We start from the raw sequence: 7,579 nt of genomic DNA, 5'->3' as shown, positions 1-7,579 counted from the left end.
CTCTGAATAACACGTTTTAGGACTTCATTCAGTGAAGCGCAGGAGAATGAGGCGAGATGTTTAGTGGTAAACAAAACCATGAGGGATATAGATAACTTCAACGTCAGCAGGGTTTCCCCCTCAGATTGACAACTCGAAGTCACAGGTTGAATATGAAAAGTTATATATTCAAGCGGAATCGTTGGGGGAACGTCTTCGCTCAGAGGATATCCCGAGAGTGGAACGAGATGCAGATTGAATTGTAACAATTAAGAGAAGTTTGAATGCGAGGGATTTGGAAGGCTATGTTCTTGGAGCGGGTGGATGGAACTAGTCAGACGGCTGGTATGGACTAGATGGGCCGAAAGGCCCGCTTCTGTTCTGCAGTGCTCTTTGACTCTATAATCCATGCGGGAATCGGGTCAGGATATAAATGGAGTGGGTGGGAAGTGTTAGGCAGCTGGTGGCCAACTCCTGCCCCATATTCTTTTGTTCCTGTGTTACTGACATTCAGGACAAATACTAACAAATGTTAGTAGTCATACTCTCTACATTGGAATGAAATAAAGATAGTGACCATGGAAAATAGTATTTCAGTAGATGACCGTCTTCCAAAATGTCTCTGCCGTCTGGAGACGTTCTTGCCGAGCCGAGTGTGGCAAACGTAACCTCGTTGTTTCACAAAGGAACTGGGAACCCGGGGAATAGGAGTAAACCAGGTTGTACACAATGATGAGGGGTATAGACAGGGTTAATGCAAGCAGGACCTTTCCACAGAGGTTGGAACTAGAGTTCCCAGGTTAATGGCGATTCCTGAGCGATCATTACTACCGTCTCCACAACCCCTCCACCTACCTCTTTCAGAAATCTGGGCTGTCGTCCATCAGGTCCGGGTGACTAGTCTAACTTCAGAACCTTCAGCTTCCCAAGCAGCTCCTCCTTAGTAATGGAAACCTCATTCATTTCTGTCCCCAAACTCTCTCGGATTTCTGTCATTCTGTTCGTGTCTTCCACCGGGAGGCCTGGTGCAGGATAGTTATCAAGTTCGTCCGCCATTTCATTGTTTCCCCATTTCTAACTCTCCAGTGTCACTTTACAGTGGTCCGATATACACTCTCACCTCTCTGTAACTTTGTTTATATCTGAAAGTAAAACACATTCGGTATCATCTTTGATATTATCAGCCAGCTGACCTTCATATTTCATCTTTTATCTCTTCAGCTGCTTTCTGTTGGTTTTTAACAGCTTCCCAATCCTCTATCTTCCCACTAATAGTTGCTCTATGATATGTGACAATTAACGCTAATCTTTATCTTTTATCTTTAAGGGCAAATGCCTTGAAGAGTCAATAACAGACCATTTTGCGACCAGTGAGCATAATTCCACCAGGCTGAAATAGTTCTGCAAAAAGATAGGGCTTTTCCACAAGTTAAGGTGTTAATTTCGTGCGGGGCCAATTTGAGAGCGGTTAGCCGGGGTTTTGACGGGGTTTATGGTTGAGAACAGGCTGATTTTATTTTCTGGTAAATAGACATCTTGTTTCCAATCAGGAAAGGCAGAGGAGAATCCTCCGGGATTATATAAATATATTGTAAAAACAGGACACGTCACTGATCAATCAGGAAAGGCAGAGGAGAATCCTCCGGGATTATATAAATATATTGTAAAAAGAGGACACGTCACCGATCTATCAGGAAAGGCAGAGGAGAATCCTCCGGGATTATATAAATATATTGTAAAAAGAGGGCCTGGCAACGATCTATCAGGAAAGGCAGAGGAGAATCCTCCGGGATTATATAAATATATTGTAAAAAGAGGACACGGCAACGATCTATCAGGAAAGGCAGAGGAGAATCCTCTGGGATTATATAAATATATTGTAAAAAGAGGACACGGCAACGATCTATCAGGAAAGGCAGAGGAGAATCCTCTGGGATTGTATAAACATATTGGGGTAAATGCATGATCAAAGAGTGAGTGGATCTGTCCGGCCGTCTGTGTGGAGCCCGAGGGAATGGGCGAGGTGTCAGATGAATACATCCCAGCTGAATTTAGCATGGAGGATATATGGAAGCAAGGAAATTCAGGGAAGAAGACGGTGCTGCCTTGAACCACACGCACGTTGCAAAAGATGAGGTGCTGGCCGCCTTACACTGCAGAGTAAATGCATACTGTATATCTCGACCCCCTCCCCCCAACGCTGACCATTCTCCATTAACCATTCTCTTCTCTCCAGTTCCCCAGCTGTTCGTTTTTTCCGTTTGCTTTAAAGGAACTGTGCACTCTTCTAAACACTCGCTGGATAGAGAAGAAGGGAAGAATTAACCGTTGATTCTCACCAGTAACTGGGACAACTATAATTGACACCCAAACAACACTAGACCCATGTTACACATTCGGCGCAGGTTGAGAGGATGGTTCTGAAGTCACGTGGTGCGCTAACCTTCATTGGTCAGAGATTGAGGTCAAGTACCGCGAGGTAACGTAACTCTGTCAGACTCCAGTTGGAACGCACTTGAGTATTGTGTTCAGTTCAGCTCGTCCCGTTATAGGAAACGTCAGCGATCAGGGATCAATGTTTTCCCCGATACATTTACGTGTATTCGTAAGCTGACGTGGTGTGTTGGGATGGCATGCAACAAAAACAACATTTACCGGTGATAAAGCGTAAACAATTATATAAATAACGTTCGTGATTACAGTACGGATTTAGAACAGAATGTGCAAAAATAACAAAGACACCAGCGTGTATTTACAATGTAAACAACTTGATAGAAATGTAGTTTACGGTATTTACATTGTGGTGCAGTGACTGGGGTGATAGATAGAGGGCGCTTCGGGGAGCGGTGGTGGTTCTACATAGAATGGTTGAGCGGTATAACTGTCTGGGGGGAGGTGTGGGGAAAAACATTTAGAAATACTTCAAGAAGGTGCAGAGGACGTTCAGCGGGATGTTCCCTGGATTAGAGCACGTGTTGTGAGGGAAGGCTGAACGAGCTGGAACATTTCTCTTCAAAGCTGCAGAGCGTGATGCCGGTGTATGAGATTACAGGAGACACAGGGTGGACGACAACACCATTTTCATCAGGGTGGCAGCGGCCAATATGAAAGGACACTCGTGTCCTTTGTGTGGATGTGTGGAGGAAAGTTTAGCTGAGAGGAAAGTTGTTTTTATTTTGAACGATGTGGTGAGTTCTGGGAACGCACTGCCGGGATGCTGGTGGCTGACACAATAGGGACATTAAAAAGATACTTGGACAGACAGGTGGATGTCGTGAAAATAGCAGATTGTGGGCTGTGTAGGAGGGAATTGTCATATTGATGGCAGAGTAGGTTTACACAGGTAGGCACAGCATCATGGGCCGAAGGGCCTGTAGTGTGCTGTACTGGTCTTTGCTCTTTGAACTAATTTGGTGGTAAAATTACCACTAGATGCTTTGAGGAAGGAGATTGAGTAAGTGAAAGGCATCAGTTTTATGTCATAAATACAGAACGGGCTCGTTGGTCTAGAGGTATGATTCTCGCTTTGGGTCTGAATTTACAAGCATGCGAGAGGTCCCGGGTTCAAATCCCGGACGAGCCCCCTGAATGAGACATTTTAGAATTTCCGTCAGTGGAGCGTAGGAGAATGAGAGGAGATATTTAGATGAATAGAAAATTATGAGGGCGGCAGACAAGGCGAATTCCTGCAGGCTTTTCCCCTCAGGTTGGGCGAGACGACAGCTCGAGATCAAAGCTTTAGAGTGGACGGTGAAATATTCAAGTTTAACGTCTTCATCCAGAGGTTGTGGCGAGCTTGGAACGACATGCAGGTAGAATTATAACAATTAAGAGAATTTTGGATAGGTATGTGGATGGGAGAGGTGCGGAAGGCTAAGTTCCGAGTGCGGGTGGGTGGAACTAGACAGAAGGGCGGCATGGACTAGATAAGCCGAAGGGTCTGCTTCCGTTCTCTGGTGCAACGTCACTCTATAACTCTATGAGGGATTTGGACTGGCGTAGAATTGGAATGGATGGGAATCGATGTGAAGCTGTGTGGCCAATTCCTGCTCCTGTGTTCTTGTATTACTGAAAATCAGCTCTATCGATAGGAACAGGTGTCCTGAGTGTCATTCTCTCTCCATTGAAGCGAGATACACAACGGGAACATGGGAAATAGTGTTTGAGTGGATGACCATCTTCCAAATTTCTCTGACCTCCGGGGACGTTTCTGCCGAGCAGAGTGTGGGAAATGTAACCTTGTAGTTTCACAAAGGAACCGAGAAACCCGGGGAATTGGAGCAACCCAGGTGTACAGAATTATGAGGCGTATAGACAGGGTTAGTGGAAGCAGGTCTTTTCCACTGAGGTTGGAGCCAGAGGTCATGGGTTAAGGGTGAAATGTGAAATAGACGCGGTGGTTTAGTGCATTTGTGCTTTCAAAAGGATTTTGTTAAGTCTCCCTAAAGGAGTCTGGCATGGATTGTGACATTGAATACGAACCCACACGGGGCATTGTCAGGTGACAGAGCCGAAGCAGGGAAGAGGGAGATGCGGGCCTTTTGCTGGATGGAAGGAAGTGACAAGTTGGAATTCGCGGGGTTCGTTCCCCAGCCCAGTTGTTCGCAGAGTACGGCGATAACTTTGAAGCTTCAGTAAAGTGTTTAAAGATTAGATTTATTTGTCACGTGTACATCTAAACTTCGGGTGAAATTCATCATAGGTGTCAAATTGAATCAGTGAATATTGTGCTGGGGGCAGCCCGCAAGTGTCCAGCACCAACATAGCGTGTCAGCAACTCATCAACCCGAACCAGTACGTCATTGCAACGTGGGAGGAAACCGGATTATCCGGAGGAATCCCAGGCGGTCGGGGATAGAACGTACAAACTCCTTTCACTGAGCAGTGGAAATTGAGTCCCGATCTTACAGCGGCCACTCGAATAGCCTGACGCAAACCGCTGCACTACCGGGTCATGTTGTGGACACATTGCCTGTCTGTGGACGGCATTAAACTACACTGTTGCTGGTGCGATGGGGAGCAGTGAGCAGGACGCAAACCGCTCCACTACCGGGTCATGTTGTGGACACATTGCCTGTCTGCGGACGGCATGAAACTACACTTTTGCTGGTGCGATGGGGAGCAGTGAGCAGGACGCAAACCGTCTCCGATACGGTCCATTCAGGACTGGTGAACGGGCAGATGTTTACCAGATGTGGTCGGTGATAACTGAGAGGTTAGTCTTCATTCTTATAAACTAGAAACCAGATTATTAATAACGTAAGGGAAATGGGTCACGAAAAGGAAATGGGACCGGAGTGTCCGTGTACACGAGGCAGGGATTCAGGTGACACAAGAGATTCTGCAGACACCGGCAACCCAGAGTAACACGCACTAAATGCTGGCGGATCTCAGCATGTCGGATCTCAGCATGTCGGGCAGCAGCATCTATGGAGAGGAATGAATAGTCATCTCTTCCTAACCAGTCCCTTAATCCGGGCTGATAAGGATTCAGAAGCAGCGAGCACTTGGGGAGACATGTGGGAGGCCATGCTTTATTGCAAGAGGGAATGCGTACAGGAAAGTCCCAGCGCAGCCCCACAGGGCCTTTGTGAGACCCCACGGTGCGCAGTCTGACCGTTTTATCTGTGGAGAGGAGTTCGTTTCATGGCGAGGATGCGAGCCGGTCTGTTCGCCAGTTGTCTGTCCGAACGGAGGATGAGAGACCGGGCCGATCATTCTGTGCTGTACCCACCGTGAGGCGGGATGTCAATGATACCCTTCAAAGTCCAACATGTCCCGATACGATGGAAAGTGGTCCCGACTTTCACCGGAGGTTGACAGGTTCCTGATGAGAAGCAGCGTGAACGGAATGAGGAGAATGGGATCGGGATGAATAGCCACGATAGAATGGCGGTGATGGGCGGAATGGCCTCATTCTGCTCCGTTGCCTTATGGTCTCGGTGTGGACTCCAAACCTGGGGGTCACATCGTCAAGTTATTTACAAACGTCACATATATGACCATGGGAGCAGTGGACCATAAGGCATAGGAGCAGAATTAGGACATTTGGCCCATCGAGTCTGCTCCACCATTCAATCGAGGCTGATCCGTTTCCCCCATCTCAGCCCCACTCCCCGGTCTTCTCTATCAGACCATAAAATGGAGATCGGGACTCAACTCGTCACCGAGGCAAATATATTAGAGAAATTTATGAAACTCACAGCTGCATACAGAAATGACAAACAGATACATGTCCAGACCTGCCGAAGTGTTTCGGCCCGAAGCGTGGGCTGTACTCTTCTCATGGATGGTGCCTGGCCTGCTGAGTTCCTCCAGCATTTTGTGTGTGTTGCTCGGATTTCCAGCGTCTGCAGATTTTCTCTTGCTTGTAGCGAGGGCGGGTTAGGTTGGTCATGGCGTACGTTTAAAGGTCGGCACGACATCGTGTGCCGAGGGGTCTGTGCTGTGCTGTGTTCTCCAGGTATTGCCAAGGGCAGACTGGCCTCCCCGCACTTTGCCGCGGTTGTTCGGTGCGTGGGCCTTCAGAAGCCCGGGGGCCGGACAGGTGATCCCGGGGTCGCTCAGGTGGCCGAGGCGCCGATGACCCGCAGCAGCGAGGTGACCGGATACACCGCCGCGCTCTTCAGCTGCTCCCGGAACCTGGACTGCGTCGCCGCGTAAATGAACGTGTTGGTGTAGCAGCTGACGGTCCGCAGCATAAACCCGAGCAGCGGAAAGATGAACTGCGAGTCGTTCCTCCCGGCCCCCCGCCGTCCCCGTGATCTGATAGGAGACGAATTCCACGACGTGCGGCAGCCACAGGAGGATGAAGCTGCCGGAGAGGGTGAAGAGTAAAACTATAGACCTCCTCCTGCTCTCCATCTCCGGGTCGCTGCGGGTCTCCCCACTGCTCTGACCCCGCAGCCCCTCCCGGACCCGGCTGGCCACCAAAATGTGCCTGACTGTCAGAGTGTTGAGCAGCAGAATGACAGCGAAAGGGAGGAGCGGGGTTAAAACCGTGTTGAACCAGTCATACCCCATCCAGCCTGGTTCGGTAAAGAAAGCGATCATTGGATAGCAGCCCCGCGGCACATTGTCGATGATCACTCTGGGTACATACGTGAAGTAGTAGGGGACATTTTTCAGACACAGCAGGACGCCGGTTGTCCCCAGGACCACCGCCGCAGTCTCCCCGGTGCAATATTTTGTTTTCAGCCGCTGGCAACAGACCGATGGAGTGTGAAAGTGACGGTGAACCAGACGGAGCAGTCGGCGGCGGAGCGACGCAGCACGGTGATGACACTGCACACCGGGGTTATGTTGAGGAAGCACTCCGGGAAATAATGGAAGTTGATCCGGTACAGAATAACCTCGGTGAGGATCAGCATCAAGTCCGCTGCCGCCATGGCGACCAGGTAACGAGTGGTGCAGGTGGAGAGACCGCACTTTCCCCGGGACAGGATGGCAATCGCCATTAAATTCACTGGAGGGAGAGAGCAGGGATCAGAACGGGGGAAGTAATGAAATCGTGTTAGAGCACACAACATACACTTGGTGTCCACTCTATGAGGGACACCGGTACACCTGACTGTTAACACAAATATCTCATCAACCAATG

The 7,579-nt window shown here is 49.0% G+C and overlaps 1 non-coding gene across 1 annotated transcript; it reads left to right on the top strand.

Annotated features, from left to right (window-relative positions):
* Window positions 1-3,474: 3,474 nt before the first annotated feature.
* Window positions 3,475-3,562, top strand: trnap-ugg (transfer RNA proline (anticodon UGG)). Its single transcript is given in 2 exon segments — window positions 3,475-3,510; window positions 3,527-3,562. It is a non-coding gene; the product is annotated as a tRNA-Pro (tRNA).
* Window positions 3,563-7,579: the final 4,017 nt, after the last annotated feature.

Source organism: Hypanus sabinus, unplaced genomic scaffold (assembly GCF_030144855.1).
Source record: "Hypanus sabinus isolate sHypSab1 unplaced genomic scaffold, sHypSab1.hap1 scaffold_689, whole genome shotgun sequence".
NCBI classification, from domain to species: domain Eukaryota; kingdom Metazoa; phylum Chordata; class Chondrichthyes; order Myliobatiformes; family Dasyatidae; genus Hypanus; species Hypanus sabinus.
Note: the sequence above shows the minus strand (reverse complement) of the source record. Positions and strands in the feature narration are given on the sequence as shown.